This window comes from Ovis canadensis, chromosome 8 (assembly GCF_042477335.2).
Source record: "Ovis canadensis isolate MfBH-ARS-UI-01 breed Bighorn chromosome 8, ARS-UI_OviCan_v2, whole genome shotgun sequence".
In the NCBI taxonomy this organism is placed as follows: Eukaryota; Metazoa; Chordata; class Mammalia; order Artiodactyla; family Bovidae; genus Ovis; species Ovis canadensis.
This window is the reverse complement of record NC_091252.1, coordinates 11,564,469-11,589,047: the sequence shown is the minus strand read 5'-3', so window position 1 is coordinate 11,589,047 and position 24,579 is coordinate 11,564,469. Positions and strand designations below refer to the sequence as shown.

At 39.7% G+C, this 24,579-nt stretch overlaps 1 pseudogene; it reads left to right on the top strand.

The window, feature by feature from the left end:
• The first annotated feature begins 747 nt into the window (after window positions 1-747).
• Window positions 748-21,198, top strand: LOC138445172 (N-lysine methyltransferase SMYD2-like; annotated as a pseudogene).
• Window positions 21,199-24,579: the final 3,381 nt, after the last annotated feature.

The window sequence follows — 24,579 nt, the reverse complement described above, 5'->3', positions numbered from 1 at the left end:
CATGGCTTAGTTTCATTGAGTTAGACAAGGCTGTGGTCCTAGTGTGGTTAGATTGACTAGTTTTCTGTGAGTGTAGTTTCAGTGTGTCTGCCCTCTGATGCCCTCTTGCAACACCTACCATCTTACTTGGGTTTCTCTTACCTTGGGCATGGGGTATTTCTTCAAGGCTGTTGCAGCAAAGCACAGCCGCTGCTCCTTACCTTGGATGAGTGGTATCTCCTCACCACCATCCTTCCTGACCTTCAGCGTGGGATGGCTCCTCTAGGCCCTCCTGTATCTGCGCAGCCACCATTCCTTGGACGTGAGGTTGCTCCTTCCGGCCGCCAACCCTTGCCTCGGGCACAGGGTGGCTCCTCTGGCCGCCGCCCCTGACCTCAGCCGTGGGGTAGCTCCTCTTGGCTGTTCCTCTGCCATTGCAGCCTGGCACTCTCAGCCACTGCCCCTGACCTCGGACATGGGGTAACTCCTCTTGGCCACCGCCCTTCAGGCCTGAGGTCCTCCCGGCTTCTGCCCCTGACCTTGGATGTGGGGTAGCTTCTCTCCACCGTGCTTAGTGAGCTGATCACAGCTGCCTGTGCTTTGGTATTTTTAATTCCATTTTGCAGATGAAGAAACTAAAGTCAGAGAGGCTATATGGCTTTGGATTAAGGTGTTATAAATTATACCCACAGACAATATTCATTCATTCAACAAACAGTCGTTGTGTGTTGTTGCTAAGTTCCTGTCTCTCTTCTAAACAATCGGGATATGGCAGTGAGTCTGTGTCTCCTAACTCTTATTCTACTGCTTTATCAGCTGCATAACATGGGCTCTCTACTTTGGTGGTTTAGTTACTAAGTCATGTCCGACTCTTATGACCCCACGGACTGTAGCTGGTAAGGCCCCTCTGTCCATAGCATTTTCCAGGCAAGAGTACTGGAGTGGGTTGCCATTTCCTTCTCCAGGGGATCTACCTGGCCCAGCGATCAAACTCAGGTCTTCTGCACTGGAGGCAGATTCTTTACCAACTGAGCTACCAGGGAAGGAAAGCAATTTTTTAAAGATTACTTTAGTAAAGTATTTTTTTTATAAAGATTTTAATGTAAACTATGACTTTTAAATTTCATTCCAGACTTTAATGGAGTTTTTATAGAAAATTTGTTAAAAAAAAAAAAAGAAAAATATAGTGATGATGGGCATTTTACTCTATCTTAAATATCCAGTTACAGCCCAACATCACATCAGGAAAATTAAGATTCTATTTGCCTTTCTCTGTCTCACGTTTTACTAAGCATAATATACTCTAGGTGCATCCAAGTCATTACAAATATCAGAATTTCATTCTTTTCATGGTTGAATAATATTCCATCATATAAATCTATATACCAGAGTTTCTTTTTCCATACTTCAGTTTTTAAAAATAAATAAAATAACTGTAAAAAAGAAAAGATGTAAAGAAAAGTTTAAAAAGGAAAAAAAAAAGAAGCTAATCTCTCAAAGCATAAAAAGAAACAGAAAATCTGAAAATGCTTGAAAACCACTATAGTAACATCAGCTGGCTGGGAGATGACAAGTTACTTTCAACTCACTGAACTGCTTTACTGAGAAGTACTGATACTTTAAAATCATGTGTTCTTCCCTCATGATGCAATGGTCAGCTAGGTAAATGGTGTGAAGTCTACTGAATGCTGAGACAGCCTGGACAGCCAGAAACACTGTTTGAGGGTCATATACACTTCTTCCAGGTAAATATCATCTAAATCTTTACAATATAAACACCCAGAGATGATTATTGCTACATGTTTAGTAATCAGTACTAAAGCTAATTTGATTATTTGAGCCTTAGATACCTTATTAGTACAGTGATTATGTAATTTATTGCCCAAACTTGGAACCTTGAAGATGAAATTTGGACCTGTTAATAATTATGCTTTTTCAAGAGGCATAAACTGGGAGTATCCTATGTCAACTAGGACTAATCATCACCCTTCTTACGTGGCAGTCTCTTGATCAGTAGAACACTAGAGTATATCATCTTTCCTACTTTCAAATGTTGCAGTATAACAATTATTTCAAAATCTGACCTTCATTTTCAAAGGCACTAAATAGATAAACTTATTTCAGGGACTTCTAAATATACTACTTCCCTCCTCCAATTAAACAAGAAATTGTGGGACTAAATCAATAAGAAGCTTTTGGTTGCCAGAAACAGAAAATCCAATACAAACTTGCTTATTCAATAAATAGAACTTAATAGTTTCCATTCCTAAAAGATTCAAACACAGAGCTGGCCCAGGTACAGGTTAATTCAGTGACCCAAAAGGACTCTGAAGACCTGATTTTGTTCTGTCTCTTCATTCTACCATTCCTAATGTAGGCTTCACCACAGGCAAGTATTTATGAATCCCAAATTGTTTCTATCATCTCCCAATTCTACATACTTCTATATTAGTATCACACAGGAAAGAATGTCTTTGTCTCAGCATTCACAGAGAAAAGCCATAGATTTCAGTGTTTATTCTGGGTAAGTTTATATGTCTGTCTGGGAACCAATCTCTGTATGCAGGATAGTGGCTGCTGACTGGTCATGTGCTTCATCTTTGCAGTCAGTGGTGGGGCCAGATTCTCAGGAACCAGGATGAAAGTGAAAGCCACTGGGCAGAAATGGTCAAAGACTGGGTGGGAGGGGGTGAGGAAGGGTGGTGGTTGAAGTGGGAGTAGTGGGGAGACAGGGCAGATATAAAAGCTGAGAAGATGATAAAAAAGGACTACTATGCAAACATCAAGAAGTCTCTCTAGGGTACTGACAATGGAAATTGTGAGTAGGGACAGATATGTGAGATAGTAAAGAGACTAAGTGAAGTGAAGTGAAGCGAAGTCTCTCAGTCTTGTCCGACTCTTTGCGACCCCATGGACTGTAGCTTCCCGGGCTCCTCTGTCCATGGGATTCTCCAGGCAATAATACAGGAGTGGATTGCCATTTCTGGATCTTCCCGACCCAGGGCTCGAATCTGGGTCTCCCACAATGTAGGCAGACACCTTACCATCTGAGCCACAAGGCAAGCCCCCAAAAAGGTGGCTCCGGTGGTAAAGAAACTAAAGCTGCAGTAAATGAATTAAGTCAGACTTTATGGGAGAGATTGGAACCTGGGATGTTTCTAGCATCTCTGTTTTGGATGACTGACAGGATGGTGCTATTCATAGAGATGGAACTGCAGCAAAAGGAGTGGGTACAGGAGGAGAGGCAGCTGACCGGGGACATGCTGAGCTTGAACTGACTTTGGCTTGAACGTCACAAACAGGCTCTCCAGTGGGTTCTTTTACTTTTGTTTTTCCGTTAGAGCCTACTAGTTGCTTACTCAATATCTGTATTCCAATCTCCCCTGTACTGTCAAGGCAACCAATCTACCTGGTTAGAGACATAAATTTTCCAACATCAATTGCTAATAGAGGTGACCAATGAGATGTAAGAAGAAGCTCCTGAAATTCAGAAAGGTTCTTTATACATCTGCACTTAGCTGGCAATTGTACTTTGGGATTTTGCCCCTTCTCTTGCCTCTTCCATCATAAATTAAATGGTATGCATATGAATAAAAACATGAAGCTTTGGGGATACATATGAGATATAAATTATTCATATTTCAGTACAAGTTAACCTGTATCTACAAAACAATATATGCAATATCAGCCTGGAGCAGTTTGAAGGATATAGGAGTGATAAAATGCAGTCTTCACCAACAATATGTTAGTATAGAGGAAAGAGTAGTTTAAAAAAAAATTCAAATTATCATAATGAAATATAATTATAAAATATAATCATGAGAGTCATCTCTGACTCTCTGCAACTCCATGGACTATAGTCTGCCAGGCTCCCCGGTCCATGGAATTCTCCAGGTAAGAACACTGGAGTGGGGGGCCATTTCCTTCTCCAGGGAATCTCCTTGACCCAGGGATCAAACCTGGGTCTCTTGCATTGCAGGAAGACTCTTTACCATCTGAGCCACCAGGAAAGTGCCGGGAGCCAGCGTGAGGAATTCCGCCCATGGCAAAGGTCATGAGGAAGGAGGCTTGGCATACGCAAAGGCGTGATCAAGCCTCAGGAAACCCCCTGTTCCCGAGCATCTAACCCCAAAACCAGAGTCTGTTTTATGCTCTCACCTACACCTCTGACTTTACGGGGGGCTCTCCCCCATAACCGTTTCTCTCAGAGAAGGAGTAAACTTGCAGCTCCAAGGCAATAAAAATTTCTGGGCGTGACAAGAGTGTTTCACCTTACGTACTCCTCTGAAGGTTATCTAGCCCACCTGTATAGGTTCATCCGGCCACATGTGATTGTTTACAGCCTCCCAAAGTGAGAGGCAGGAGATGTTTTAGACTTACTAAAGGCAAATTATTTTGGGGAGTTAGAAATTATTAGTATAGTGGGTTGGTTAGGAATTATATTGGTGAAGGGTTTTTCATTTGTTGTGTCAATAATTGCTGCTAATTCCCTGCTTTGGGTGGGACAAGGATGTTTCAGGTCCAACCTCTCTGCTGACAGACTAGCTTGTGTGACAGGATTATCCATATTCTTGCCACTATGCACATGATTGTTTAGTACCTCTTAACCATAAACAGCACAGAGAGTTTTGGAGTATTTTGAGAGTCTTAATTAGCATAGGGCTTTTTCTTCTTCTTGAGTCAATGATTGCTGCCAGGCCTCCATATCCTTAAGCACCTGGGAATATATTAATCAATGTATTTGGAATATAGAAAAGGAAATACAGTAATTTTTGATGTTAGCAATACTAGACTTTTTGAGTTAATGAATTTTCTCTTTTGTAATAGATCACTGTGCTTTGTTATAAATCACTGTGTCCTTGTTATGTAAAAATGTAACTTCATCACTATCTTAAGACCAAATAGATCTCAAGGGGAGCATTGGTGAAAGGATTTTCATTTGTTGGGCTGATGTTTGCTGCTAAATCTCCATGTTCCCTACCCTTATAACGAATATAACTAACATATAGGAGAAATAAGCATTAACCTTTAAGACTAATCATGTTAACCTTGGGTTAAATAAATTCCTTTCTTGATTGTAACTCACTACACCCTCACCCTATAGGAATGTAACTTTATTTGGAGGGTGGTGCCTGGTTTAAGAAAAAACACCCTTGGAAGAAATAAGTTTTTTGGTTATCAGAAAGAAAGGATCATAAAATGTCAGCAGGTCTCACTCATGGCCAGAAGATGATGTACCTTTTTTATACATTTATGTGAAGCACCTGATTTTGATAAAGGTCAGGACTGCTGACACCCCCGTGACTCTGTATTCATCCCTATGTGTAACAAAAGGTATATAAGCAAACCTAAAAATAAAGAAAATGGATCAGTTTCCAGAAAGACTGATTCCCCCATGTTGCTTCTTTCTTGCTCCCGTTTTTCTGGCTGAATTCCCATCTGGAGCATGGATGCTATTCCACGTAATCCAAGTTATTCAGCCTCTTTTTCTCCACTGATCTTCCTACTACACTATCCATTTCTAATCTCTCTATATCTGTGATTAAATATGTATTTTTCCAAAGACGCTGACTCCGTCCCCACCTTCGAATCACCCTGGATCCACCGGGGCTGGGCCCCGGCAGGAAAGCCCAAATCATTGTAATGAAGGTACATGCTTTGGACTATGAACAGGGAGACTTCAAAGACAAGATAATAATGTGTTGCGAGTTCTGTGGCATGTGAGATGGTGCTTGAAGGATGAGCCAATTTTTAACTGGCAGTTGTGAGAAAGGTAGGGTATTTCAACTGGAAGAGGCAACTTAATTAATATGGGAGGTCTTAAAGGAATAGTCAATTAGCTACTTTATTTAAAGGCAAATTCTCAGAGCTTGTTGCAAATAGTAGGAAATTAAGTCTATGAATATTTGAGACCCATTTGATATAAATACAGTCAAAAGATTACTTTTTTTTTAAACTGAACTGATTGGGTTTTGAGGACCCATGTGACCTGATCATCTGATTATTTAAGCTTTAGCTGGGTATATTACCTTTTTTTAAATTCCAATGATGATCTCAAATCCGACTTTGTAAAATCAGTAACATTAAACTCCTACTAACTTATTTTAATGTTTGCCTGTGCACTGGTTTCTCAATCTGTAAAATATGAAACACTGTGTTTCTCAGTTACATGTGGTAAATTAGTTAGTGAAACAGCCACCTTTGAGATTCTTGAAGGAGAAATTTCGTATTTTATGTCTCAGTATTAGTATATTGTGAAACACTTTCCTCAAAGAAGGCGCATGTAAAACAAATTGAAATAGAATTGTAAAACTAAATATTAAGCCATATGACACCTTCCTAGAGAAACTGAAACATAGGTGTATTTCCCCCTAATTTTAGTCTGATCCTTCAATCATTCAGAATGTGACCCAGCCATTCCAGACCAAAACATAATTTCCTTCAAATGGAATGCTGAATAAGACTGTGACATTAAGACTGTTTGTGGCCACGGTGCATGAACCAAGACTGAAGAATGCACATTTCATGCCAGTGATCTAAATTTCTTGTCATATTTGGTAATTCAACTTCTATCTATATGTGTCTACACATATAGATAGATACACATATAATTAGGTAAAACTTTTTTAAATTAAGAAAATAGCATTGATCATTTCAAGTATTAAAAGAATTTAAATCAGTGGATTTCCCATCTCAAGAAAAGAAAAACTTAGAAATGTTTTCAGGAACCAGAAGTTTGAAATGAATATTTAAAAGCTATGACCAACCTAGACAGCATATTAAAAAACAGAGACATTACTTTACCAACAAAGATCCATCTAGTCAAAGCTATGATTTTTCCAGTAGTCATGTATGGATGTGAGAGTTGGACTATAATAAAAACCTGAGTGCTGAAGAATTGATACTTTTGAACTGTGATGTTGGAAAAGACTTGAGAGTCACTTGGACCACAAGGAGATCCAACCAGTCCTTCCTAAAGGAGATCAGTCCTGAATATTCATTGGAAGGACTGATGCTAAAGCTGAAACTCCAATACTTTGGCCACCTGATGCAAAGAACGGACTCATTTGAAAACACCCTGATGCTGGGAAGGATTGAAGGTAGGAGGAGAAGGGGATGACAGAGGATGAGATGGTTGGATGGCATCACCCATTCAATGGATATGAGTCTGAGAAAGCTCTGGAAGTAGGTGATGGACAAGGAATCCTGGCATGCTGCAGTCCATGGGCTCTCAAAGAGCAGGACATGACTGAGTGACTGAACTGAATGATAGAACTTCACTTGTGTTCCAGTGTTTGAGAATCCACCTGCCAATGCAGGGGACATGGGTTTGATCCCTGGTTCAGGAAAATCCCACATGGTGTGGGGCAACTAAGCCTGTGCACCACAAATACGGAAGGTCATGTGCCCGAGAGCCAATGCTCCACATCCAAAGAAGCCACTGCTATGAGAAGCTTGTATACTGCAACTGGCTTCCCAGGTAACACTAGCAGTAAAGGACCCACCTGCCAATGCAGGAGAAATGAGAGATGCAGGTTTGATCCCTGAGTTGGGAAGATTCCTGGAGGAGGGCATTGCAATCCATTCCAGTGTTTTTGCCTGGAAAATCCCATGGACAGAGGAGCCTGGCAGGCTACAGTCCATAGCGTTGCAAAGAGTTGGACACAACTGAGCGACTTAGCATGCACAGCTCCATGCTCATCACAGCCAGAGAAAGCCCACATGCAGCAATGAAGAGCCAGTGCAACCAAATAGTAAATTACAATTTTTTAAAAGTAAGAAGAAAAGAGTAAATGATAGATAAAAATAATTCAAGATGGATAATATGTACTTCACACATACAATCACACACAGAAAAACAACACAAAAAGGCCCACAGCACATGATCTTTTGGTGTCTCCCATAACTTTAGTCAAAATGGTCACTGCCTTTGGGGATATTTATAAAAGTTTCTAACTCATAGCATGCTATTTATCAGGTCATAGTAGGAACTAGCATCCATGTAGTATTTTACATGGTATTTTGACATTCAGTCTGGTTCATGACCTTGTGAATTAGACATTATGAATAATGCAACTCCTGTTTACATAGGAAGAAACTGATTTGGAGAAGATAAGAAACTGCCCTTAGACTGCACAGGAAACAAGCTAGTTTCTAATTTCTCTTTGACAGCTCTTTCTACTGCAACATAATAGTTGCCTTTTATCATTATGAATATACTTTTAAAGCCTTCTACAGACCAGTCACTGTCAATCAAGGAATCAGACAAATTTTGTAAACCTTGTGGGAACAGCTCAGTCAAAAAGTTGACTCTCCTCAGGAAAATATAATTATTACCCTACTTTTCATGATGAAAATGTGGTTCTAAGATTTTTCCTAGACCTTCTTCTATGAATATTAATAATAGAGCTAAATGTCAATGACCCTACAATACTAGGTTTATGCTTTAAATATAAGATGGAATGCAAAGCAAATGGGATGCCACGTACCCAAGACAGCTTGATACATTTCCCGAATCAGCAGCCCTCAAAATGCCTCATTACCAACCCATTTGCAAGGTTCCCCCAGACATGACAACTCAGGAAACCCAAAACCCCAACCAACTTGGATGAGATTTCTAGGTCAAACCCTGAATCCTCTCCTTATTTTCTGTGCCATCACAAAATACACAAAACTTGTCTGAGTCTTTTTTATGATACAAGCATAGAACCATTTCCAAGCTATCCCAAATGGCATTCCACATGGTAACTTGAGTGGAGTGAAATAGATGGTAGAGAAATTATTCATACCTCAAAGAGCAAACTAAAGACCTCCTACCCTGCAATTTGGGCTTAACTTAAGGTCCTACAGAAAGAGCTGCATTCAGGAGCTTGGGTGGTCCCACCCTGGCAGGGGTTGAGCAAAAGTAAAGCAATGCATGAGGCACAGAAGACAAGCTTATAGAACTAAATGCAGCTATGATACCAACACAGCAGCCAATATCCACCCCTTTCTGTTGTAATGCATTTTTAAATGTAGTGATTTGTTCTTGACCAAAATGTAACAAAGCACATTCTTTCATTCTTGAGTTTTTCATTCAGAACACTGTGTCCTAAAGGAGACTAATTTCCACCCTGAAAAATAATTGGGTGTGGCCATGTGGATGAAAGAAAATCCTTTCAATCTCTTGTCTTCTACTCATAAATTAACAGGGCTTAAATATGTGGCATTAAAAACTAGCAGGACAGGAACAGTCAGTACACAGCAGAAGAAATATAAGCAGCCAACTGTATTAGTAGCCAAAGAAATCAAACCAGTAATCAAATAGTATTTTCACCTATTGTATTGGCAAGGAGTTTAACATAATTTAAAACATCTAGTATTCTTTAGGATATGAGAAAATGGATTCTTATTAACTGGTGATAAAAGTGTAGATTGATAAAATGTGTCTGGAAAGTAACATGGAAATTTATCGAAAAGATTTAATTCACGCATGGAAGAACTTCTGAGTCAAATAATATGATTTATTTTGACATTATTCATTAGAAAGCTTGTAAGAGTTTATACTTCAATAAAAACAGAATGCTGATTGATTAGACGGCTGTTCTTTGGTTAGGGCCATGAGATCACAAAGAGACAAGACTGAGTGACTAAGCATGCGGATGCTATACTAGTTTTAAAATACTTTGATTATCATCCCGATTTGAATCTACCAGCACTCATTTGAATGTATCTTCCATACTAGATGTTAGTCTATTTTTTAAAACTTAGTGATGTGGTAGGATCTAAATAGTATGACTCTGATTTATTTTTCATGATGTATTTGTTGGTAAGATTGAAAGTGTTTTCATATACTTAGCATGGTACTTTTTATGGAGAATGGAGGAATTTTTAAATTCCCCTTTTCTTGGGGAAAAAGTAGGCTTGGAGAAAGATCTGATTTAATTTTTTTATTCTTTGGATATGACAAGCTGGCAAATGCACTAATAAGAAAATCACAATCAATGAACCACTACCTGCCCCAAATGGGTTGTTAGGGTCTTAGATGTTTTAAAATATTCCAAGTAGTTTTAGTATTGGTTTTACCATACATGCTGTTTTTAAACAAGATTTCTCTTGTTAATTATTCTGTCCTTGGCTCAAATGAATAGCAGTCTGGAACACACCTCAGCCAACATGGGAAGCTGAAGGGAGAAATCAAAACAGGATGATAAAATTCACACCAATTAGTTCACAAGATCAAAAATGTCTATATGGAAGGTACAAAAATGTCCACATGGAAGGTAAAATGCCATCTTCTCTTTCTACAACTTTCACTCAAATAGCAGGATGAAGATTCTCATATTTCAAAATTCATATATTCTATAGCTTAAGACAGACAAATTACCCAAATGACAGTTTCATACCATAGTTCCCATTATCCACTACTAGCTAACTTAAATTAGGCAAATTTATATTATGTATCTGGAAGAGAACTGATTAAGTTTTCAGGAATCTTGAAAATAAGTTTCCAGCATGAAAATGGAAAATAGGTTGAAGAATATTAATAAATGTTAATAAAACTTGATAAGTATGAAAGTAGAGGAAAATTGCATGGGAAACTTTTTGCTCTGGAAAACAGCTTGACATGCTTCTCCCTTAAAACTCCATAGATGATTTCCATAGTCACATCTGTATTTATCATGCCAGAGAAGGACTAAAGGGAGGAAGAAAAGGAATGTCAGTGGCTGGCAAGGAACAGGAAAGCCTGCTGTGCTTCAGGAATTCAGGTTTTACATCATACATAGTCAAGATGCTACTCATACCAAAGACAGATCACTGTTTTCCCCTTAATTACCTGTGCATACTATCCTGGAAAGATTTTCACAATTAAACTTAGGCCTTCTTTTCAGCATTCCTTCAGTATATTTGACAAATTCACAACCAATGTGTTTCAGGCGGAACTGCTTAGAAAAGCATGCCATATTTTCCATCTATTCATTGATTTCTAACAACTTAGATTTGTGCCTTAATTTCTTAATAGCAGCTAACAAACAGTGGAAGTGACAGATAGATTCAAGGGATTAGGTCTGATAGATAGATGTCTGAGGAGGCCTTACAAATAGATGAGAAAAGAAAAGAAGTGAAAGGCAAAGGAGGAAAGGAAAGATATCCCCATTTGAATGCAGAGTTCCAAAGAATAGCAAGAAGAGATAAGAAAGCCTTCCTCAGTGATCAATGCAAAGAAAAAGAAGAAAATGATAGAATGGAAAAGACTAGAGATCTCTTCAAGAAAATTAGAGCTACCAAGGGAGACTTTAATGCAGAGGTGGGCACGATAAAGGACAGAAATGGTATGAACCTAACAGAAGCAGAAGATATTAAGAAGAGGTGGCAAGACTACACAGAAGAACTATACAAAAAAATCTTCATGACCCAGATAACCATGATGATGTGATCACGTACCTAGAGCCAGACATCCTGGAATGCGAAGTCAAGTGGGCCTTAGGAAGCATCACTACAAACAAAGCTAGTGGAGATAATGGAATCCCAGTTGAGCTATTTCAAATTCTCAAATGATGATGCTGTGAAAGTGTTGCACTCAATATGCCAGCAAATTTGCAAAACTCAGCCATGGCCACAGGACTGGAAAAGGTCAGTTTTCATTCCAATGCCAAAGAAACTAATGCCAAAAAATGTTCAAACTGCTGCACAATTGCACTCATCTCACATGCTAACAAAATAATGCTCAAAATTCTCCAAGCCAGGCTTTAACAGTACATGAACCATGAACTTCCAAATGTTTAAGCTGGATTTAGCAAAGGTAGAGTAACAAAAAACTAAACTGCCAACATCCATTGGGTCATCAAAAAAGCAACAGAGTCCCAGAAAAACATCTACTTCTGCTTTATTGACCACGCCAAAGCCTTTGGCTGCATAGATCACAACAGACTGTGGAAAATTCTTAAAGAGATGGGAATACCAGATCACCTGACCTGCCTCCTGAAAATTCTGTATGCAGGTCAAGAAGCAAGAGTTAGAGATGGACATGGAACAACAGACTGATTCCAAGTTGGGAAAAGAGTGCATCAAGGCTGCATATTGCCACCCTGCTTACTTAACTATATGCAGAGTACAGCACTCTTTTCAGGGAATCTGTCTCCAATTTTGGAATGTCCATAACTACAAGCAAAGAAAGTACCACACAGAAGAGAATGAGTTAATAGTTACTATCTAGGAAATATCATTCAGTGTCTATTTGAATAGGCCTTCAGTCCTAGACCTTTACAGCTGTGGGAGTAAAAGTAGTATATTCGGTATGATATAATGTCCAGTAAGGTATGATGATACTTGCTTGAAGAGAAATCATTTCCAAGACATTGCACCTTGAATAATTTAAAGGTAAGCACCATTGACATACCTGTTAGAGTGCATAAACTCAGAATACAATATACATTGATGAAATCTTTGCCATCTATACATATTAAATAAGCATTCAGTTTTAGACAGTTCTGAACTTTCTGACTATAGGCACTGTTCCTAATGATAGGCATATTTAGTACCCTGTAGTATACAGAAAAAAAAAAAAAAAGAATGAGGAAAGGAAAATCTATATTTTAGTCCCAGTTGATTAATTCTCTCTGAAGAGTTATCTATGGTTTCTGAACTGTCATTTACCTGAGATCTTAATCAAGAAAGTTGAGTGTCAAAGAATTGATGCTTTTGAACTGTGGTGTTGGAGAAGACTTTTAAGAGTCCCTTGGACTGCAAGGAGATCAAACCAGTTAATCCTAAAGGAAATCACTCCTGATTATTCATTGGAAGGACTGATGCTGAAGCTGAAACTCCAGTGCTTTGGCCATCTGATATGAAGAATTGACTCCTTGAAAAAGACCCCGATGCTGGGAAAGATTGAAGGCAGGAGGAGACGGGGCTGACAGAGGATGAGATGGTTGGATGGCATCACCAACTCGATGGACACGAGTTTCAGCAAGCTCTAGGAGTTGGTGACAGACAGGGAAGCCTGGCGTGCTGCGGTCCATGGGGTCACAAAGAGCTGGACGTGACTGAGTGACTGAACTAAACTGAACTGAACACAATATAGACCACAATACATTATAGTGGAAATAAAGATTTGAGAATCACCAGTTGCTAAAGCGCAGAACTGACTTTCATGTTTATTTAAGGAATTTCCATGGAACAATGATTTTTAAATTAAGTTCTTATCTCCTCTATTATAGGATTTTCCTGGAAGAATTGCAGTTGGGAAAGTGGCCCCTTTCTTATGGTTAAACTGAGTCCTTTACTGCTGCGTGCTGCGATCATTAGGGCTTGCAAAATCCCTTTTGCAGACTTGCAAGAAGGTTTTTTACATTATCTCCATCATAGTTTATGTACCTAAAGAACAAAGATAGAATCACTGAACTCATACAATTATAAGGTTAGGTGGAATTAAATTACTGAACTGCTATTGCTAACAGTGAAAGACATCTATTCTCAGTATTACTGTAAGAGCCAAGCTGGAAAGAAACTTTCAGATAATCTATGCAAACAAAATATTTGTCTTAAAATTAATAGAAAATGATTTTTTCTATTATGATCTCTATTTCACATGTAAACTACTTTGATAAGGTCTTCTATAAAAGGAAGTAAAAATATTTTTATATTTCTAAATGTTATATTTGGCTCTTACATAGTCTAATATATGGATCGTTGTTCAAACTTATAATTTTTAATCCAAATATTTTTATCACGTAGTCACCATATAAATTTAGCTCATTAGTTTTTAGCACACTGAAGAACAAGAAACAAAAGAATTTATAAAAAATAAAGTTTTATAATTGAAATGTTGTAAAACTTATTTAACTCCTTCAGTGCTTACTGAATTTATTCATTTCTCATTCTTTTGCAATAATAATGCTAAAGTAGATACATAGAATTTAAGATAACTAAGTTTAGGAAAACAATTGGAAATAGATTAAGAGAAAATGATACTAAAAAGGGTAACCAGTACTTTTGACAAGTCATGACAAGATATAAGACCTGGTTCTTAAATTCAAGGAACCAACTGTAGTGGAAACCAGTACCTTTTTTTTTTTTTCCTCCTGTATACCTAGCTACATTATGTTTCCCATTCACCCTTTGCAACAAGAGTAGTCATGCTACTGAGTCCTGACCAGTGAAATTTGGGCCACAGAGATGTGCAACACTCCCACACCTGGCTTTCCTCGTCTGCTAGTTGAATGGACCCTACTCTAGGACTTAAGGGAGGATAGACCAGCAAATTAGAAGGAGCCTGGGATTTCAAATGACCACAAAAGTGGTTTACAACCAGAAACACATCCGTTAACTTTCGTGTGAGTAAGAAATAACTCTTATTGCATTAAGCCACTGACATTTTGGAGTTTAATGCTCAACATAACCAATTTAGTAAAGCAAAGAGAAACTTTAAAAAGTTAAAAATTTTACTTCAGTACACATATACATACATATAAGCTCATGCATAACTGGAGAAATCTGAACAAGCTCTGTGGATTTACCCATGTCAAATTCTTGGCATCCTTATTATGCTATAATTATACAGGATGTTAACTTTGGGGGAATCTAAGTGGAAAAGTACAGAGACCTTTCTGTACATTTATTTGCAACAGCCTATATATCTATAATTATATCAAAATAACTTAAAATTTTAAATATTTTCCTTGATTAGAGGTAAAAATTGTTTCAAATATTTAGGGAAAACCAAAATTGATTTTTCTTATTTGCTCACTATATAGGTACAAATGAGGTATTTATATCATTTAAAAAGTTGTAGAATATAGAAACTGTCAAAGTGGAGACTTTACGTCTAATTCTTTTGGTAACTTTTCACAAAAACTGAAAGTCAGTATAAGTTGAAGCATTATTTGGTAACAATGATTTGGTAATGATCTAAAATGATATGATCCAAAAGCATAAGTGCCTATTTGAAAAACTAGATTTTAAACAAATTAAAAAAAGATAACAGCTCAGAGTTTTTCGAGCATTTTTTATTTTGATTCATACTGGATAATGCTCATATCCACAACACACACCCATGCGTATCAGGTGCAGCTTCCCTCTACCACTCAGAAAGAAGATAATGGAATCAGGAGCGTCAGAACAATACAATCATTAAACCAACCTTGACTTTGCTCTTACTTACTTTTTAATATAAATTATTTGTCTTCTTCAGGACTTTCTTATTATCAAAAAATAAGTAGTAATACACTGTGGAAGAATATTTTGCTAACTCTTTGTGGTTAGAAAGAATCCACTAGAGTGAGTTTCTTGGTCTGTCAGACAAAGCTAAGACCTATACCCTATGGCTTTTTGACAAGTAGACAAATCATATCATGCTGCCTGTAAAACTTGATGTCTCTGCCATCTCTTTACCAGAGTGGATTCCACATGGCATCTCCCTCACCGGAGATGTGATGCCTGTGATCACTAGAGCAGGAGTTCCTCACTTTTATTGCAAGTGTGTTAGCTGCTCAGTCATGTCCAACTCTCTACAACACTATGGACTGTAGTCCATCAGGCTGTCTGTCCTTGGAATTCTCAAGGCAAGAATACTGGAGTGGGTAGCCATTTTCTTCTCCAGGGGATCTTCCCAACCCAGGGCTTCAACCCCAGTCTCTTGCATTGTAGGTGGATTCTTTTCCATCTGAGCCACCAGAGAAGAAGAAGCCACATTTTACTGAAAGAGTTGTGCATTTTATCCTTGTGCTCCAGCAAAGCAAGAACTTTCAAGAATGAGAAATTTCTTATTATAGGAAAGAGGTTCAAAGAATGAGACAGCTCACAAAAGAGTGACAAATATCTGCTAGACAGCACATACATAGATTAATATTTAAAACAAGATGTTATAGGGGAGCTGCAGTTGCAGCTCCTCTGCACAAACTGAGATGCTGGAATAAGGGCCTAGGCCAACAGTGGTCTGGAGCACTTCTGCAGCCAGGGCAAGGCCCTACATCGCTTCCAGGTAGGGACTTGCTCCTCTCCTGCAGGCCTATGCCTCCATGCTTATGGTCAATGAGTGGGGCAACCACTGTGAGTTCTGCTTCACCGGGAAAGGAGGATGGTCCAAATGTGGAAGATGCAAATGGACATTTTACTGTGAGGTAACATGTGAGAAAGATGACTGGCTGATGCACAAGCTGGAATGTTCTCCTGTGATTGTTTTGGGGGGAAACTGGAATCCCTCAGAGACTGGAAGGTTAATTGCAAGAATTCTGGCTATACATAAAATCCACCCAGAAAGAACACCTTCAGAGAAATGTTAGCCATAAAGGAGTTAGAGTCACATCTGGGTAAATTAGATAATGAAAAGAAGGATTTGATTCAGAAGGAACCTTGCTGCTCTGTATCACTTTCATTCCAAGCACCTTCAGTTCCCCAAAATGATATCCTGGTAGTACACTTCATACAGGTTAACTATCATAGATTTACAATCGAAGATGAAGAACTTTCTCATTTGGGATCAGCAACATTTGCTGATATTGCACCAATGTCATTGTGACCTGCAAAGGGACCCTGGCAGAAGTCAGAGAAATCCACCCAGGAGAGGAGATTTTTACCAGCTACGTTGATGTCCTGTACTCAACAGAAGATATGAATGACTGTCTAAGAGATTCTTATTTTTTTTACTTGTAAGAGCAAGATGGACCAACAAAGACAAGGATAAGGCCAAGGTGGAAATCTGGAAGTTCACCTATCCCCCAGAGGCAGACACATGATCAGATATGTTTGCAATGTACTGAGTTACGAAGGGCCAAGCACTACACAAGTTCCCCAGTGAGCTGCTGGGGATCTGAGAACTCAGCCAGGAGAAGAGCTGTATGTTTGAGGACAGTAACATGTATAAGATGCACATGATGTGCCAAGCCATGCCATCTGCTTGTACATGCAGAACTGGGAGGGAGCCCTGCCGTACAGACAGAAAATCACCCAGCCCAGCAGTAAGCACTTCCTTTATATGCCCTCAGCCTCCATGTGGCTAAAGTTAGGAAGACTGTAGGTGGACCTGGAGAACAAACTTCTGGGGAGAGAGCCCTGAGTTCAGTTCAGTTCAGTTCAGTCGCTCAGTCGTGTCAGACTCTTTGCGACCCCATGAATCGCAGCACGCCCGGCCTCCCTGTCCATCACCAAATCCCGGAGTTCATTCAGAATCGCGTCCATCGAGTCCGTGATGCCATTCAGCAGTCTCATACTCGGTCGTCCCCTTCTCCTCCTGCCCCCAGTCCCTCCCAGCATCAGAGTCTTTTCCAATGAGTCAACTCTACACATGAGGTGGCCAAAGTACTGGAGCTTCAGCTTTAGCATCATTCCTTCCAAAGAAATCCCAGGGCTGATCTTCAGAATGGACTGATTGGATCTCCATGCATCCAAGGGACTCTCAAGAGTCTTCTCCAACACCACAGTTCAAAAGCATCAATTCTTCAGTGCTAAGCCTTCTTCACAGTCCAACTCTCACATCCATACATGACCACTGGAAAAACCATAGCCTTGACTAGATGGACCTTAGTCGGCAAAGTAATGTCTCTGCTTTTGAATATACTATCTAGGTTGGTCATAACTTTTCTTCCAAGGAGTAAGCGTCTTTTAATTTCCTGGCTGTGCCACAAAAAAATAAAGCCTGACACTGTTTCCCCATCTATTTCCCTTGAAGTGATGGGACCAGATGCCATGATCTTCGTTTTCTGAATGTTGAGCTTTAAGCCAACTTTTTCACTCTCCTCTTTCATTTTCATCAAGAGGCTTTTTAGCTCCTCTTCACTTTCTGCCATAAGGGTGGTGTCATCTGCATATCTGAGGTTATTGATATTTCTCCCAGCAATCTTGATTCCAGCTTGTGTTTCTTCCAGTCCAGTGTTTCTCATGATGTACTCTGTATATAAGTTAAATAAGCAGGGTGACAATATACAGCCTTGACGTACTCCTTTTCCTGTTTGGAACCAGTCTGTTGTTCCATGTCCAGTTCTAACTGTTGCTTCCTGACCTGCATACAGATTTCTCAAGAGGCAGGTCAGGTGGTCTGGTATCCCCATCTCTTTCAGAATTTCCCACAGTTTATTGTGATCCACACAGTCAAAGGCTTTGGCATAGTCAGTAAAGCAGAAATAGATGTTTTTCTGGAACTCTCTTGCTTTTTCCATGATCCAGCAGATGTTGGCAATTGGATCTCTGGTTCCTCTGCCTTTTCTAAAACCAGCTTGAACATCAGGAAGTTCACGGTTCACATATTGCTGAAGCCTGGCTTGGAGAATTTTGAGCATTACTTTACTAGCATGTGAGAGGAGTGCAATTGTGTGGTAGTTTGAACATTCTTTGGCATTGCCTTTCTTTGGAATTGAAATGAAAACGGACCTTTTCCAGTCCTGTGGCCACTGCTGAGTTTTCCAAATTTGCTGGCATATTGAGTGCAGCACTTTCAGAGCATCATCTTTCAGGATTTGAAACAGCTCAGCTAGAATTCCATCACCTTCACTAGCTTTGTTCCTAGCGATGCTTTCTAAGGCCCACTTGACTTCACATTCCAAGATGTCTGGCTCTAGATTAGTGATTACATCATCATGATTATCTGGGTCGTGAAGATCTTTTTTGTACAGTTCTTCCATGTATTCTTGCCACCTCTTCTTAATGTCTTCTGCCTCTGTTAGGTCCATACCATTTCTGTCCTTTATCGAACCCATCTTTGCTTGAAATGTTCCCTTGGTATCTCTAATTTTCTTAAAGAGATCTCTAGGCTTTCCCACTCTGTTGTTTTCCTCTATTTCTTTGCATTGATTGCTGAGGAAGGCTTGCTTATCTCTTCTTGCTATTCTTTGGAGCTCTGCATTCAGATGCTAATATCTTTCCTTTTCTCCTTTGCTTTTTGCCTCTCTTCTCTTCGCAGCTATTTGTAAGGCCTCCCCAGACAGCCATTTTGCTTTTTTGCATTTCTTTTCCATGGGGATGGTCTTGATCCCTGTCTCCTGTACAATGTCAGGAACCTCCGTCCATAGTTCATCAGGCAGTCTATCTATCAGATCTAGGCCCTTAAATCTATTTCTCACTTCCACTGTATAATCATAAGGGATTTGATTTAGGTCATACCTGAATGGTCTAGCGGTTTTCCCTATTTTCCTCAATTTGAGTCTGAATTTGGCAATAAGGAGTTCATGATCTGAGCCACAGTCAGCTCCTGGTCTTGTTTTTGTTGACTGTATAGAGCTTCTCCATCTTTGGCTGCAAAGAATATAATCCATCTGATTTCAGTGTTGACCATCTGGTGATGTCCATGTGTAGAGTCTTCTCTTGTGTTGTTGGAAGAGGGTGTTTGCTATGACCAGTGCATTTTCTTGGCAAAACTCTGTTAGTCTTTGCCCTGCTTCATTCCACATTCCAAAGCCAAATTTGCCTGTTACTCCAGGTGTTTCTTGACTTCCTACTTTTGCATTCCAGTCCCCTATAATGAAAAGGGCATCTTTCTTGGGTGTTAGTTCTAAAAGGTCTTGTAGGTCTTCATAGAACCGTTCAACTTCAGTTTCTTCAGTGTTACTGGTTGGGGCATAGACTTGGATAACTGTGATATTGAATGGTTTGCCTTGGAGATGAACAGAGATCACTCTGTCATTTTTGAGACTGCATCCAAGTACTGCATTTTGGACTCTTTTGTTGACCATGATGGCTACTCCATTTCTTCTGAGGGATTCCTGCCCACAGTAGTTGATATAATGGTCATCTGAGTTAAATCACCCATTCCAGTCCATTTTAGTTTGCTGATTCCTAGAATGTCAACGTTCACCCTTGCCATCTCTTGTTTGACCACTTCCAATTTGCCTTGATTCATGTACCTGACATTCCAGGTTCCTATGCAATATCGCTCTTTACAGCATCGGACCTTGCTTCTATCAACAGTCACATGCACAACTGGGTATTGTTTTTGCTTTGGCTCCATCCCTTCATTCTTTCTGGAGTTATTTCTTCACTGATGTCCAGTAGCATATTGGGCACCTACTGACCTGGGGAGTTCCTCTTTTGGTATCCTATCATTTTGCCTTTTCCTACTGTTCATGGGGTTCTCAAGGCAAGAATACTGAAGTGGCTTGCCATTCCCTTCTCCAGTGGACCACATTCTGTCAGACCTGTCCACCATGACCCACCCGTCTTGGGTTGCCCCACAGGCATGGCTTGGTTTCATTGAGTTAGACAAGGCTATGGTCCTAGCGTGATTAGATTGACTAATTTTCTGTGAGTATGGTTTCAGTGTGTCTGCCCTCTGATGCCCTCTTGCAACACCTACCATCTTACTTGGGTTTCTCTTACCTTGGGCGTGGGGTATCTCTTCACGGCTGCTCCAGCAAAGCACAGCTGCTGCTCCTTACTTTGGATGAGGGGTATCTCCTTACCGCCGCCGTTCCTGACCTTCAACGTGGGATAGCTCCTCTAGGCCCTCCTGTGCCAGCACAGCCACTGGTCCTTGGGTTGCCCCTCCCAGCCGCCGGCCTTGGCCTTGGGCGTGGGCGGCTATTCCCAGCTGCCGCCCCTGGCCTTGGGTGCGAGGTGGCTTCTCCCGGCCTCCCCTGACCTTGGACGATGGCTGTCTCCTCCTGGCTGCCGCTGGCCTCGGATGCGGGGTAGTTCCTCTCAGGCACTGCCCCTGACTTTGGATGCGGGGTGTCTCCTTCAGGCTGCCACTGGCCTCAGACGCTGGGCTGTTCCTCCTGGCAGCCAGCCGTCCTGACCTCAGACGTGGGGTGTCTCCTCCCGGCAGCCACTGACCTCGGACACGGGGTGGCTCCTCCCAGCCGTTCCTGCGCCGGCTCAGCCTGGCACTCTGGGCCGCTGTCCCTGACTTCGGACGTAGGGTAGCTCTCGGCCCCGCTTAGTGCACTGGCCGGCCAGCAGCGGCCTCCGCATGCGCTTAGTGCCCTGAAGAAAGCCATTATCAGCATGGAAGTTTGTGTGTGTGTGTTTAGCTGCTTAGTCATGTCCAACTTTTTGCAACCCCATGGACTGTAGCTTTGCAGGTTTCTCTGTCTATGGAATTTTCCAAGCAAGAATACTGTAGTGGGTTGCCATTTTCTACTCTAGGGGATCTCCCTGACTCAGGGATTGAACCCACGTCTCCTATGTCTCCTTCATTGGCAGGTGGGTTCCTTACCACTGCACCATCTGAGAAATCCCAACAAAGAAGTATCCGATGGCCGAGATAATCTGTACATTTCTGAGATCAAACAGGAACTGGAAAATCACTGACATATGCCAACATTTTAGTTTCTATTTAAACCCTTGTGCAGAAACCTTCAAGGATTTGACATTTCAAATCATACACATCATGTCAACATTTCTGTAAACTCAGTAGAAGGAAAACATGACTCACACTTAAACCTTATAGATGGCTTACTTGGACTTTGGTCTTAATCTTTTACCCTAATATCAAATTACTATTTGAATGCTATTTTTTATTATTTTTTTGGTAAAAGATAATGGCATGGTTTCATATATTATAATATACTTCAGACAGATTGAGTTTACAGATGCAGTTATTTTTTCCTTCATGCCTACTGTAATGTTCTGAACAAACATGAATGATGAAAGAAAATTTAAAAGGTAGTAGTAAAAAATGAATAAATATAATGTTATTTTTCTCCTTGGCAGTTAAGAATTCTGGCAAACACTGTCTCAGTCAGGTGATGAAGGTCAGCCTCACCCAAATAATAACTCATGTACCCCCAACACAGTGTGGCGTCGTGAGAATGGAAGTGCATCTGTGACCATCCTCCCCCAAAAGCACAATCTCATTTAACAATGAGAAAAGCATCAGGCAAGAGACAAAATAGCTGAAGAGCACTCTTTAAAACAAAATCATCAAAAATAGGCAAAGACTGAGACTCTGTCATAAAGCAGAGAAGGCGAAGAGGACATGATGACTAAATATAACGTCCTGGAAGGGATCCTGGAACATAAAAGACGTAGGAAAAAATTAGTGAACCCTAAATAAAATGTGGAGTACTTCCTAGACTTCTGGCTAAGATCAAATGTGAATAAAATGAGGAGTTCAGTTAAAAGTAATGTACCAATGTTGGCTACTTACTTGTGACACATGTACCATAGTAATATAACATCAACAATAAGGGAAACTGGGCATGTGAGGGTATAGGGGAACTCGCTGTACTGTCTTTTCAACTTGTATGTAAATAAAAAAAAACTATTATTAAAAAAGATTACTTTTGCACCAGCTGGTTAATGTTCTTGTGGACACTGGAGTGAAAATATTCCCGCATTTTCTCCCTCACTTTTCAGTAATGACTGGTAAAGTACTTTATGACAACAGTTTTACTCTTAAGTTTTTTAAGACATCATGATACCATTGTCATTCGTGGCTTCTTTTCATTTTAACCAAGATTGATTCAAAGTATTTAAGACTTGTAATTTTCTATTTCAACAGTGTCTCACAAATAATCACAAGCAACTGCAACTAACAATTTCCATAGACTATTAGATCTGGAAAATATTTCTATGCTGATGTTATATCTGGACAGTAGTGGTTCAGAGTTACATATCCTGATAGACTCTGGGTCTGGGAATATTCTTATTCATATTAAAAATGGGATTTAGCCTGTGACTGTGAACGTTAAGGGGCTAAATCAGTTATTCTCATTGAATGAAAGGCATATCTCTTCTCCATATGGAGGTAAGCTGTGGGGGATTTACCAGAGGAATTTAACAAACCATTATAAACTTGTTCTGAACATTTTCAAAAAATAGTATTACTTATAAAACTGATGTGTAACCAAAATATACTAGGTTGGACCCTTTAATTAAAGTCAAATTCGTATTCAAGAACATACCTGTATGTCTGAATTCTCAACCACTGAGGAGTAACTTTATTAAAAAGTATTATTTAAACCCGATTAGCTGCTGATCTGCCAGAATGTCAAAAGAGAAGGAATGGTAAACCTTTCGGGCAGGGTGTGGGTTTGGTGGGAAGATCTTCTAGCAACCCTGTGTTCACAGACATGCAGTAAACATTCTGTCTAACCAGAATGTACCTCTCTGCCAAAATTCAAACGAGTTGGATGTTCATGATGCTCACAATGTTTCAAACATCCAACTAGTTCTGATGTTTATAACAAATAAAAGGGATTTAGTTGTAACTCCTAGTGATACAGGCTGTTCTTTAAAGGACTCTTTCAAAAACACTTTTTTACATGAAAACAATTATTAAAAGAAGCAGAACGATAAGTTGTAATGAAATATAAACATGACATTGTAAGAGAGGTATTTTTATATCTTAATGATGAAAATAATACTTAAGGACTTCTTTCAACTATATTGACAAGAGTAATTTATTTGAAGTAGATCTCTGCCAATGTTTCCTTCTAATCAAAGATTTTGAGCAGAGTCTCAGAGACTAGCATAGAGATTTTTGAATCATATAGCTACCCTAAAACTGGACCTAGGCATAGGATATGAACAACTCTGGCACAGAACTTGATAAACAACCTTAGTACAAAAATTTCCAATGCCAAGACAGTTAATTAATATATATCAAACTTCTCTGCATAGCTAAACATGCCCATTATGTTTTGCTTTCTCATAAAAATTTTTTCATACTGTTGATCATCGTTGAATCCTTGCCTCCCATTATTTCTATGTTATCTTTCTGTCCTTTGGGAAACTTTTGCCTCACCACTTAAATAAGAGGTAAATGCATGCACCTATGGATACCTTATCTTTGACAAAGGAAGCAAGGATTGGAGAAAAGACAATCTCTTTAACAAGTGGTGCTTGGAAAACTGGTCAACTACTTGTAAAAGAATGAAACTAGAACACTTTCTAACACCATACACAAAAATAAAAAAAAGACATACAGATGGCTAACAAACACATGAAAAGGTGCTCAACATCTCTCATTATCAGAGAAATGCAAATCAAAACCACAATGAGGTACCATCTCACGCTGGTCAGAATGGCTGCTATCCAAAAGGCTACAAACAATAAATGCTGGAGAGGGTGAGGAGAAAAGGGAACCCTCTTACACTACTGGTGGGAATGCAAACTAGTATAGCCACCATGGAGAAATATGTGAAGATTCATTAAAAAACTGGAAATAAGACTGCCTTATGACCCAGCAATCCCACTGCTGAGCATACACACCGTGGAAACCAGAATTGAGAGAGACACGTGTACCCCAATGTCCATCGCAGCACTGTTTACAATAGCCAGGACATGGAAGCAACCTAGATGTCCAGCAACAGATGGATGGATAAGAAAGCTGTGGTACATATACACAATGGAATATTGCTCAGCTATTAAAAAGAATGCATTTGAATAAGTTTTAATGATGTGGATGAAACTGGAGCCTATTATACAGAGTGAAGTAAGTCAGAAAGAAAACACCAATACAGTATATTAAGGCATATATGTGGAATTTAGAAAGATGGTAACGATGACCCTATATGAGAGACAGCAAAACAGACACAGATGTAAAGGATGGACATTTGGACTCTGTGGGAGAAGGCGAGGGTGGGATGATTTGAGACAATCGCATTGACACATGTAAATTATCATATGTGAAATAGATCACCAGTCCAGGTTTGATGCATGAGACAGAGAGCTTGGGGCTGGTGCACT